At 42.2% G+C, this 13129-nt stretch overlaps 1 long non-coding RNA gene across 1 annotated transcript; it reads left to right on the top strand.

Moving 5' to 3' along the window:
• Nucleotides 1–220: 220 nt before the first annotated feature.
• Nucleotides 221–3148, top strand: LOC116653452. The gene is made up of 3 exons (XR_004307286.1): nucleotides 221–318; nucleotides 1498–1636; nucleotides 2906–3148. It is a non-coding gene; the product is annotated as an uncharacterized LOC116653452 (long non-coding RNA).
• Nucleotides 3149–13129: the final 9981 nt, after the last annotated feature.

Genomic DNA, 13129 nt, shown 5'->3' with positions numbered 1-13129 from the left:
CTGCAGTGCTCCAGACATCTCAGTGACTGAGGATGTTCCCATCAGGTGGAGCCTGCCAGGCCTCTCATGGGCAGGGGGCTATGGCATGGGACACTGCATTAGGGATGCTGATAACTGGGGCCTGCTAGGGGCTGTGTCTTTGTCTTGTGGTGAGATGGGACTGGGCACAGAGGTAGGGCTGCAGCCTGGGACACACTCGCAGCACTGGATGGCAGTGTTACACAAGTTCAAGCAGGTTTTCTTTCTTTCAGGTTTGAGAAAAAGACAAAACATGTCACGCCTGTGGCTGGAAGTGTGTATTTTTCAGAGGGGGCATCTGTAAGTACTGTTGTGACCTACTTGTTGCTCTCCTGCATGGATTTCCTTCTCCCATCCTCCCTCCCTCCCTCTCTCTCTCTCTCTCTTTTAACCCTGGTAACTTTCCCATGCTTTCTTCCCTCCCAACCCCTTTTCTCAGTGAGTACTGTAGTGTTTCCCATGCCTCTTCTGAGCTGACTGGGCACTGGAAAGGTCGCAGAGCTAATCATCAAGCTTTGCCACTGAAAAAGCAATATATGAAAACCCAACAACCATAAAGCTAGTGAGAACAGTCTCTTCTCTTCCTCACAGTTTTTTTTAGCTTCAGGCACAAAGGACAGGGAGGAGGAAGGGCACGTTGGCACCGGCACAGTGTGCTTGCATCAAGCTATAAGTCCACCAGGATCAAATATACTGCAGGAAAAATACGGAATTTGTGCAGCTAACAGTTTACTCCTATTATGGAGTTTGCCTGTTGCTGGTAGTGTAACAGAGCAGTGCTTCCAGGAGGATTCTAAGCTGAGCTTTGCATGTGTAATGCCAGTACAAACACATGCAATCACACTCTTACTCCAGAGATGTGTGTGCCACGTATATTTGGCAGCAAGCTGTGAAGCTGGAAAGGCAGTTGTGAATATGTACTGCTACGGGGTTTTTCCACCCACGTGGATCCTGAGCTGGGATTTTTCTCCTGCTTTTCATCTCATTTCTCAGTGTAATACTAGGGTCGTGCTTTAATACAGCAAATATAATTAGAGTGCAGTTACACAGTGTGACTCCATTTCATGATACCTGTAATTACCGTCCACCTATAGCTAGGAGGTTCATTAATTTGGTGAATAAACTGCTTATTATCAGTCTACTTTCTGAGTTAGGATCTCACATTTTAATTGCGATGGCACTTTTTGCATATATATCTAGGGGCTTCCAATGTGACTGTCACACTACATTTGTGTCACACTACATTTATGTTTGAATTCAGTCTGTTTACAAACATATCGTATTTGTTTGCACAGCAGTAGTATGTTGTGTCAATTAGAAAGGTAAATCAGTACTCACATTAGTAACTCACACCCACAGTTCTTACAGGATATCTCTGCCCTGCTGAAACATGCAGGATTTTAAGGAGTGTTCTGGGGTTGGCTCTTGTTTTCACTCATCTTCTTGTTCTATGTGTACAGCCACTTGTCTGTATTACAGGTGGCTGGCAAGGCTCACAAGGCATGGAAAGTCCTTGGGATCAGGAGAGAAGTCATGGAGGATGCAACTGGTCTCCTTGCAGCCCCTTTCACTTGGCTGTGGGTATCCCTCTGCTTGTTTCAGCACAACTTCCATTCAGGTATTATAGCTTCACATTCCCAATCAATTTGAATTAACTTTTTTAGTTTTAACTATAAAGTCTCTGTGCACTAGAAGTAACTGCCACCTGGTTTATATTTCTTCATGGGTCTGGGACTGTAGGATTCTCAGAGGACCTTGGAGTAGGCAGGCACTCATAGCTCTTTAAAGTCCATTGGGAAATCAGCCCCTACATTTGTTGGGACTCAGTACTCTGTGTTCACCCTCGGGGCTTCAGGAGCAGGGGTTACAAACCTCTTTGCCCGTGTGCTAGAGGTCTGGGATGCAGCCTGGCCATTTGCTCAGTGAGAATGAGTGCAGAAGCAGTGCTTGCACGGGGCAGAGGAAGGAGTAGCTCTGGAAGAGGTGCCCCAGCCAGCTGCTAATCCATCTTTGTATGGGTACAACAATTAGGATAATTATAACTCTGAGTAAGAGGCCGTTTGTGTGCCTCTGCTGTTTATATGTTTCTAGAAGGAAATTGCAGACAAGTGCCTGCCAAGTGTATCCCTAGAAATATTTTTGAAACTGTCATCCACAGGCTTTGAATACCAGAGGCTGTTTAATTTCTCGCCCACTCTCTTTCTCTCTCTGAGCCCCCACCTCCCACTCTCTGGCCTGATTTCTGTAGGGAGAAGAGTTTAGAGTTTTACTGCAGTGTAAAGATTTAGGCAGTTTTGTTTGAGGATGGAGTCCAAAGGTGTCATTGCTGGGCAGCCCCTACTTCGTAGACAGAGCAGCACCAGCTTAGTGCAGAGTGCAGGGACACCCTGGGAGCACTTCTAGTTCCCAGGGCAGGTGGCCTCTCCTCTGCACCCTCTCACAGGGCTGAGAGAGAAAGAAAATAGTTTGGGTGTGGGGAGCTGTTGTATTGCAGAGAGCGAAATCTGCTGTCATAACTGGAATGGGACGTGCCATCACTGGGAGTACTGCTCTTGGAGCACCATAAGTCACTTTTAGAGTAAACTTTCAGAAGTGGCCCATTGAAGTTATGTGTACACCAGTTCTGTTTGGTCCTGTCACTAGTCCTTTTGGATGTCTGGGACAGAAATTTGTAACTTGATTTTTGCAGTGAATGTGCTTCGTCACTAATCAATCATCTTCTCTATTGATGATTTGCATTCTAGTGGCTGCTATGAGTGACTTGTGCAAATGAAATCCAGAAGGAAACATGCAGTGAGATGTGTAATGAAACAGTAATGTTCATTGCACTTAACTAAAGATCAGTTGAAACTGTACAAACTGATCTCTATACATCCCTGTCCTGCAGTGCATGGATGAACCTCTGTTGTTAACCAAGAACAGAAGACCCGAAATCATCCAGAACTCCTTATGTTCACCACAACTGCAAACTGAAACAACTGCAGACAGCAATGCTGAACTGTCAAAGCATATCATAGAAAAAAACAAGGAAGATACTTCTCCTTGGTAAGCAGAGGTATGACATTTCTTATGTGTCTTTCTGGCTTCATTTTTAAGAAGCAAAACAAACCAGCCCCACATATACTCTTCTTTGCATGTTTCCATCCCTTACTCAGGACTGATGCTCCAGGGTTTAGTGTTTTTTGTTTTTTGTTTTTTTTCCCTATGCTTTCTGTAATCTGGTGTTTGAATTGTTACTGTCAGTAATTTGGATTCCTGGAGATAGCAGCAGATCCAAGCACAGAGGCAGAGTTGCTGTGCTTTATAGATGCTTTATAGGCATCTATAGAGTCTGAAGTGTGTGGTGGACAGTTAAAAGTACAATCCACCTGCCCTTGGGATTCATAAGGATTCTTCCATTTAATAAAGCAGATGCACAGACTGAATGGAGGGTGAAAACCTCTTAAAAAGGAGGTTGACTCAGTTGCCCTTTCTTCTAATTGGGTGATTTTAAGTACTTCAGCAAAGATTCAGATCATTTCTTATTCTTTCGTGATTTTGTCCTTTTGTGCATGTGTGTTTCCTTACTAAATTACTGTTCACCTGTTGGCAACTTCCAAGTTTCTAGCTGAACTCTAACAGCCGCACATCTTGGGTTCTTAATTGGTTACAACTCACAGAGAGCCAAAAAAAATAGTCAAGTTAATGGTCTTCCTGAGGAAGGGACTAATTTGCTCTTATGAGTGGATATATAAACACTAATTATATTCTGAAAGGCTTTGACTATTAAAACTACATTACAAGGAATATGTAGAGCCTTCTTCCTCACCTTCCCACACACATGGGCTGAGAACTGCCCTGACCTTTGTATCCTAATTCCTGTTTTCTTTTCAGGTTATGTCTGGCCTGGTGCTGGCTCATTCACTAGGGATATGCTCTCTATTTAGAAGAGAGGTTAAGCTAGTAGGGGACCATTTGTTTTTCATGGTGATCTATCCAGGGCTATTTTCTGAAGGTGTGAGCTGAGGCTTCCCTGCTGCAGCCTTGACCACAGGTGATAGCTGAGGGCAAAGACACTTTCCAGAGTGCAGGTTTTTATGTCTTTGGACAAATCAAAATCAGTAGTTACCAACAGTGACAATTGTCAGCACTTGTGCCATCCCTGACAGTGAAGTGAAAATCAAACAAACCAATCCCTGTGAGTTCTTCTCTGATATGATTGTATTAAGCAAGTTTAAAAAGCACACAAACAAATGGTTATTTGCCATTGGGGTTAATGAGCCCTACACTGAGGAAAGGCAGGGCAGTCAGGACAGGCAGCAGAGTTTGTGTCTTCACCAAGCTATCATGAATTGCTCCAGCCAAGTGCCATAACAATCTCTCTTCTGTCCATGGGGACCATCTCTGCTGTGGTTGAAGATGAGAACACAACTCAGAGCTCTGCAAAGTGTCAAAGCCGTGCTGAGTCCAGAATAAGGACACCAGAGGCAGTTATGCAGTATGTCTGCAGGACGTGGGAGCAGGATAAGGTAGCTTCTGTAAGCTCCTGCAGGAAACCTGAACCTTGGGAAAAGATTGTCCAATTGCTCTCTCTGAGCTCTCTCCTATGTCATGATACGCTGTCATAGGATGAGTAGAACAGTCATACGTGTGTTTTTTCAGCTTTTTAGCTCTTCTCACAGTGAGAAGAAACACTTAGAGACATAACTCATTATAAAGTCTAATAGAGGTTATGTTTAATTAATCTCTGAATAAATCCAAATGAAAGATAGCCATGTCTGTCCCTCTAAGCAATACATGATGTTAGAAAATGAATCTATATTTCTCATGTTTTTTTATTTACCCATTTTGGCAGGGTGACTGGGAGGTCCTTGAGGGAAAAAGACAGTGTTGTCTTTTCCCCAGCCACTGAGGTGTTGCAGAAGTATTCCTGTCCAGAAGCAAGGTGAGAAGAGTTCTAAAAATTTCTTTACCCACAAGTCAGATATAATACGGAACATTGGGGTTTCATCGTATGTTACATCTTTCTGTGACACTGCAAACTGGAATGTTCACATAATCATACCAAGGAATGAGGATTTCTTTCCTATTGAGATAGGAAGCAGGGAATTAGCCTCAGGAATAGTTAGCTATAGCTTTTCTGGGAGTGATTGCATCCCATCATCCCTGAAACATCTGACAGGGAGACTGCCAGTGTATTTCCTTTTGAACTCCCCCTTTAAATGGGAAGAACCCCATGTTGCTTTGTAGTAGTTGGGATGCAGTTAGTTCAGTTTCCATATCAGGCACAAGTTCATAACAACATTCATAAACACACGTGTTGCTATTTGGGAAGCACAGCTGCCGATGTTCCCCATTAAGTCAGGAAACGTGTGGGATTTGCAAGTCTCTGCAAGGTAAGTGCTGTTCTGGCCAGTGTCCCAGGGCTGTGGCATCACTGGAGGAGCTGCAGCACAGCAAGGTGCTGACATGGTACTGATAGTCCTGTCTCTGGAATCCCCTTTTCTTGTGTCCCCATCTTAGTTGCTCCTGGCCTCCTCTAGGTGTGAACCTAGCAGAAAGAAAGTCTTACTGATGCTAAGAAGCCTGGAGTTAGGAACCAGAGTGAAAATGATATTCTGAAAGGGTTTTGGAATACAGATAGAAGAAAATATACAGTCACTGCTCCTGGGAGATCAAATAGAGGTGCATCTGAAAACATACATCATCTTCCTCCAGGATATAGCCTTCTGTTCTGGCTGCCTATCAGAAAGAGTCCGTGCAAACACAGCATGACCTCAACACAGGTAATAACATAATTTGGAGAATGACAAGATTTCCATTTCACAACAGAAGAAGGTGAAGCTGGCATATTTTACGGAGAAGACAAGTTACAGTACATCATATGGCTTACACAATGCTGAGTAGTAAAGTATATCTGGGGCCTGTGAAAGCTCTCTGCATGCAGGAACATGGGCGTGCTGAAAGAAAATAAAGAACAAAAAAAGCAGTATATTTTTGCTTTTCATAACCATGGAAATTCTTTCAGTGAGAGGTTCTTCAGGAGGTCTGTGGCATTTGAGATTGGAGATCACTTTAGGCAGTCCCAGTTATTTTCCTTAGGACTGTTAATAACTGCAAACAATACTGTGACGGATGAGGTTGTACCAGGACCCCCACCTCCATCTCAAATAAATATCTTCGAGTTCAGCCAAAATAGATGTTCCCAAAGACAGTGTTTGCATTCTACAGAATTTCAGGTATCCTTTACTGAGCTGTGCTTTGTGGTATGTGGGGTAACATTCACCATGGCTCAGAAAAAGCCTTCCTGATTTGAGGGGCTTGGAGTCATCTCCTCATCCCACTTTCTAGTTTACGAGTAGATAGAAGTGCACCTCTTGTATGTGGGAGAGGAGAGGATGAGAGAAGGATCGTGTGAGGACTTTGCTATCCTTTTTTCTGTTCTTGTTGCAGGAAAGTGTTTTTTGAGATTTTTCTTTGGTTGGGCTCCCTTATGGCCCTCATTTATAATGGCATGTCATCTCTAATTATAATCTAGATTTTTTTCTGTCCAAAGCAAAGGGAGAGAAGTGTTGGTAGGAGGACATGATGTATGGACTTGCTCATATCCTGAAAAGGGGTATGAACTGTGAGGGTTTAAGTTATATTCTGAGTAGACAAGAGTTTTATATTTATCTGTGTATATTCTGGAAATGCTCATGCTGTGTCTCTTCCCTGTTTGCAGCTGTGCAGTCAGACCACCAGAGACTTCAGGGACTGAGTGATCAGATTTTTCCGTATTGCTGTGTAGAGGCTCAGTGAATTCACCTGTACCATGTGGGGCAGACCAGGTTGCTTGCATGCCGGACTTGTAAGTAAGATCCCATCCCCACACAGCCTGTTAAGTGATGCAGAGTGAGAGCTATTCACCTTTTTAGCAAATGCTTGTCGTATCAGTTCGTACCCATGCCAGTCTGTTTCTGATAACATAAATGCTTAATGAGAGCTTCCCACTCTCCATTTTTATCTCCTTTATGCACTTTAGTAGTATTTCTTGTTCACTGAGCCTAGAGCTAATGATGGCACTGACTGAAGGAAGAATAGTGAAGGCTGTTGTGTACAGCTGAACTTCACATACAAAAGGTAGAAATGGATCTGGGAGGAATATGATTTCTGTGTTTGCAGACTCTATGTATTCCATACTTACAAGTTATAGTTTCTACATTCTGAATTAAGAAAACCAATTCTGTAAAACTAGATCGAAATCTGTGTTTGGGAACGCTATTTTAAGTTCTGGGCAGTAGAGAAATGGGGAGTGTAAGAGCATCTGGTGTCAGACTTGAGACATGCGCTGCTCTGTTCCTCTAACACAAGCAGAGTTAGCAGCTTTCTTGTAAGTAAGGTGCCAGTCTCCCCATTATTTTTTTCCAGAGAAGTGCACAGTTCCACGTTGTCATTGTGGAAGAACTAATTTAGAGGACATTTGTGCCTGAGTCACAGAAATTATGAGAATTCTGTCTGAATTTACCCATATTCACTGAGATCTGTGCTGTTCTAAAGTGAAGGGCTGTGCTGGTTACTCTTGTGAGGTGTGGCTGAAGTCTTGATGTACTGGATAGGCAAGGAGAAATCACAGAATCGTTAAGGCTGGAAAATATCTCTAAGATCATCTAGTTCAATTGTCAACCCATCACCACGATGCCATGGTGGCCATGATTTATAAGGATACTGAGGGTCAGAGCTGACACTTGGTGGTGGGGAGTAGTGGACAGGGAAACACCTGAGGAAAGCAGGCAGATCATGCCAATGGAGAACAGAGGAATGAAGAAGTGCCCTTAAGATTGAGATATGCAAATTAGCCAAGTGCAGAATGATGTGTTTTTTCCCACCTTTCTTTTTTGAAAATAGTTGATGCAAATAGCATTGTGTTTTGCTTCCCAAATAAAGGGAGAATGAGAAACTGGAGTTCTGCTGGAACACAGCATTAGTCATGGTGTTTGGTTTCATAAGACTGTTAATTGCAGTGACCAGCAGCCTACGTGCAATGCCCGTGAAAGCACAGTTTTACATAGGGAGGTACATTTCTTACAGAAGGGATGTTGCAATTTTCTTCTTAATAGTGAGGCTGGGCAAAAGACAAGCAGCTGATAGGTAGCATACATGGACTTTCCAGATCTGCAGCACTTGTTCATTTTTAAGACAGAAGCACTGAAGGAAGAGCACGTGAAGAGACTGAGTAAAACCTGATATGCACTGGGGGTTTTTTGTAGAAGTGCAGTATTTATATGCGTGGTAAGAGCCAGATGGTGAGACACTTCTGAAAAGATGATTTTACTCTCCTTTTTATTTTGCTGGCTCTGGGAAATTTTTCAGCAGCTGCTGTAGAAGTATTCTCTCTGTAAATGAAGTTGTGGGATTACGAATGGGCAGCTTAAGGTGACAAGACATTCCCAAGGCTGCTATAACCTCAGTAAACATTTTTCCCTGAGAATCCCATTCTGTCTTGGACCAAAATGTGCACAGCGTAGAGATGTGTCCAGCTGCTTTATTAAAAGAAAAGATCATTTCCAGCTATTTGAAACCCCCCCAAGAAGGCAGCCTGTTAAACAGTTGCTGAAGTTTTCTTCTAAAACTAAAATACCTGCATAAGAAATTCTAGTAGCATGCTGGTGCATATCCAGCCCTTGTAGCCTCTGAGATATCATACCTTACATGTATAAGAATGTTGCAGTAGTTGGTTATTCTTGCATTTTGCTTTTGTGTTTGTCTTTTACATTTTCATAGCTTTCCTTCAAAAATATGTGAAAGTTTTGCTCATTAAATATAAAAAAGAAGCACTGAGCCCCACAAACCACATGTGCCATGGTCCACCCTGGCCTTTCTTTCTTGGCTCCTGCTCAGGTTTAGGAAAAAACCCTGAAGGTTAATGGTTTGTGTGGGAGCAAAGCCCTCTGATTTGAGTCCCTTGTCTGAGTCTCTTCCCCCTGTTTCCATCCTTAGCAGCTGTCTGAGCTGGTTGTCTTGGTTCTCGTCATGAAAAGGAGCAGACAGAATCATCCTCATTGTACAACATATCCCATCATCAAACCTGTATTCAAAACAAGTGAATTATCTGCCCTGCCACGGTCGCAAAGGAAGTCTAGGATGTTGTCCAAAAGGAGGACCTAACTTTTGGCCTGGCAGAGTTCATAAGGTCACTTAGTGTAGGGGAAGATTCCTGTTACCTCTTTCTGTGCATCATCCCCAGCAGGCAACACTGTCCTTCAAGGCAAAGGAACAGATTATTTTTAGCTTTGTTGGAAATTAATTTCTGATAATCTAAATTACTGTGAAATTGACTGGAAGATTAATGTACAAACTGGTCCTGCAAAGACCAAACAAGTGCAACTGCTTTTATGAAGATGACTGCCAGGGAAGAGTCAAGGATGGGTTCTGCCATGGAGCACAGTATTAAAAGCTGTAAGTTAAAACAGAAAACTATTTAAACAAACTAAAAATAGATGACTAGAAATGTGTGGGCAGAGGCTTGTATGTGGAGGCTAGAAGGTAAGAAATATGCTGAGGTAATGCTTTGCAAAGAAGTCTTTATTTGTTGGCTTTGTTTTCCATTAGATTTCTCAGCCTAATCAACTTCTCCTATGACCACGTGGCCACTAGATCCAGCTGGTGGAAGTGTGGGGAGAGTGTGGCCAGGAGCTGGCTTCGGAGAGTGTGTTTTGGTAGCAGGTATCTGTTAGATCATTGTATCCCAAAATTCTGCTGCAGCACCAGGGTGCTGAAGGGCTAGGCTGGCCATCCTGCAGGCTACATCCATGGGGGTGGCACAGGGTGAGCCTGCAGCTCAGCCCTGCAGATGTAGACAGGATGTGGACAGTTCAGTTCCATCTTCACAGAGAGCATCAGAGCTGTGAAGCAAAACAAGTGTAAGGTCTAATAAAGAACAGAAATGCGACTGTCAGTTCAAGGTGACTTTAGAGTTCCCATCTAGTCTAGCTGTCCTAAGTAATTTGCTCAGAAATGTACTTTACCTAAGACTACATGGTTTGAAAAGACCATGTATTGTCTGTGCAGGGACTTAGCCTATTAGAAAAGGAGAAATACCAGAATTAGTTTTGTGTTTTTCTGATTATTCCAGTAAGTGAATAGTTGAGCATCACAGAAAGAGAGAATTTCCTTAGTGTTCTGAAAGGATGAGGAGGACCATTTGATTATAACAGATCAAAAAGAGCTCTGTTTTTTTAGCATGTGTGGGTAGATTATAGCTCACAGCCACATGAGCTGATCTGTGGGCCTTTTCTAAATATGTTTTAACTGTCATGGAGGTACTATTCCTTTGCACAATATAGGGTTCAGAGGAGGAAAAAACACTTGCAGAAGTTCTCTAAGCTGCTGTCAATGCAAGAAGTTTAATCAGACTGAGGTGGACCAATGGAGTATTGAGGAGTATTTCAATATCTATGCTTTTATCTGTGCTATTGCCATTAGCTGCTGAGCTGAAATCTGAGAACCTTTTTACAAGGAAGGAAAAAAGAAAGATTGGCAGTATCCTAAGAGTGACTACCACTTGGGAATGCTAACAAGAGTGCACCTCAAGATATTTCCCACAATTAAGTATTTTAATGAAATAAAGGATTTGCTTCACCTTTGCTCAACCCTCTTAGAAGTCTGAGTCCCATCAATATATATGAGCAAAAGAAATTCCTACCGCTTCCCACCCTGCTCAAAGAAAAAAAATAGCAGAAAGCATTACAAACAACTAACTTGCAGAAGATGAATTGTGAACTCGTAAATATCCGTACCAAAAACTTGGTGTGGATTTGTATTAACAGACCTTACTCAAACAGATACTCAAACATTGTCAGAATGTAAGGCTGAGTTGCATAAGTTCCACAGAGGATTGCTCTAAGTCTGGCAGTATCCATTAAATTCATTAATGAGCTGAATGATGACACAAAGACAATTGTTATTAAATTTGCAGATAATTTCAAGCAGCAAAAGTCTGCAAGTATGCTAGAAGCCAGGATCAAAATACAGTGATCTTGATAAATTGCAAATATGATCTGGAAAATATGGTTAGTATTCAAGATGAAGAAGAGCTACATTTAGAGAGGAACATGGAACTGCAGAAATGCAGGACAGCAAAGAACAGTCTTCAAAGCAGTTCTGTGGTAAAAGAAGCAAGCATCATTTACCACAAATAGAACTGCGGTCAATAATGCTGGGCTAGTGAACAATCCTACATCGCCTGCACAGGTTGGATAAGTGTCCCCAGGATGGTCTGATTGGAAAGAAGGGACATGGAAATAACACAAACTGGAAGAAAATAGAGCCACTGCTGACCAATCTGATGCTGAAAAATGGGCAGGAGTCTTAAAGGAGGTGAAAGTCCACTGCAAAGAAAACAAGGGTAATCTGCTGTCTGTATCCATGACAAAGGACAAGAAATAATTGGTTTCAAGTTTAACGAGAGGGATTCATCTTCAATATCAGGATGAAGACAGATAGTGTTCCCCTAAATACATTAGTAAGTTTCCTGCAGTGTTTATGGCACATCCGCTGCTTGGTGTCTTGAAGGTCCTGTCAGGAGTAACATTGGGCACAGCAGTAGGACAGACTAAGGGATTTCAGTCCCTTTCTGTGCTATGGTTTGATAACAAGCAGAAAAAAAACATCCCAACCCACTGAGTAATTTACATGTTTAGTTAAAATTAACTATCCTAATCTGAATATGCATCAGTGCAGTCAGCTTCTGGGGAATTTAGCCTTCAGTCGCTAAGAATGTAAGCAAGAGCAAGTTGGAAATTTCAGAATTGGTAACTTGTCAAAATTTGGGCAGATTTTCTCAGAACAGCACATCCTTGTTACCCAGCCCCATCTCCCTGATACATTTTTAATAGTGGCCTCAAAACAATATACTATTCAATTAAAATAATGTATTTAATATGGGAAAAAAGCCTTTTTTTTTTCCCTTTGGATTCCATTGGAGAGAGTTAAGCAGTTTTTGTTTGTTTGTTTGTTTTTTACCCTGAAACATTAAAAATACAAAAGATGAAAAACTAAAACCAGCCTTGTGCTGATCTGTAAAACAAAATGTCCCAGCTCAAGCCCATAGTTTGATTGGAACATCAGCAATCTGAACACACAGTGCGGAACATAAAAAAACAGAGACAACTTCAGAAAATGGCATAAGCTTAATCATGCTGACCATGGTTATTTACCTGTAGGAGGATTTCAGGGCTTACTGTTTCTCCATTATATAAATAAATAACGCCCTCTGAGATCCTGACATGAAGTATATTTAAAAAGTTGTGGTGGTGTTCACAGTAAGGCGTGGATTTGAACTAGTTTCTTGGATAAGGAGAAAAATAAGACACGGGTTTTTAAAAATAAATCTGTATTATTTTGATTTGAGCTTTGTGCAAGTGTGTTGTTCTCGTGTTCTTGTTTAACACAGCAGAACAGTTCAAAATGGCTCCAACTAACTGAAATCTCTTTATTCCGAAAGGTTATCAGGGAGTGTGTTTCAGAGAGTTTCTGGTGCAGCTCTTCTGGCCAGAGAGATGCCCGACAAGACCGGAGCTGCGTCCTGGATCCACTGCAGGTTTCATGCTTCTGAGATGTACAAAACATCTTGAGACACCCGGATGCCTGGCTACACAGGTGAGGGGGGTTCACAAGGCTAAAGAAGGATAATTGCAGCCTGGTGAGGCAAACCTTCATGACTTTGTGTGCTAAACGGGGAGAAAAAGAGTTCTTTCTGGTGTAGTGCTGAGCATCAGAGGTTGCACCCCAGTTCTGGAGTTCTAGTTTTCCTTACCCACCATCTCTAGCAAAAGTGTGGAAGAAGTGAGCTTCCACAGCTAATATTTGGTTTGTTTGTTATTTTAATCCCACTGCCTTCACTTGTTTTCATGAGTGCTGCACATCTGACATCTCAGCCATTCCTTCCTGTCACATCCTGCCTGTAGGGTTGGTCTTTCACATTTCTCCCAATTGTGGCACCTTCTCAACAACAGGCAAGCCAGAACAGTAGCTGAAAGTCATCATCACTATTCACTTGAGTTTGAAAGTGAGTGTTAGGGACTACTGGTTTAAACCGTAGAAACACGTGACCCCTCAGACTTCACTGCTTTTAACAGAAAAACAAACAGAA

Source organism: Coturnix japonica, chromosome 5, assembly GCF_001577835.2.
Source record: "Coturnix japonica isolate 7356 chromosome 5, Coturnix japonica 2.1, whole genome shotgun sequence".
Lineage (NCBI taxonomy): Eukaryota > Metazoa > Chordata > Aves > Galliformes > Phasianidae > Coturnix > Coturnix japonica.
Note: the sequence above shows the minus strand (reverse complement) of the source record. Positions and strands in the feature narration are given on the sequence as shown.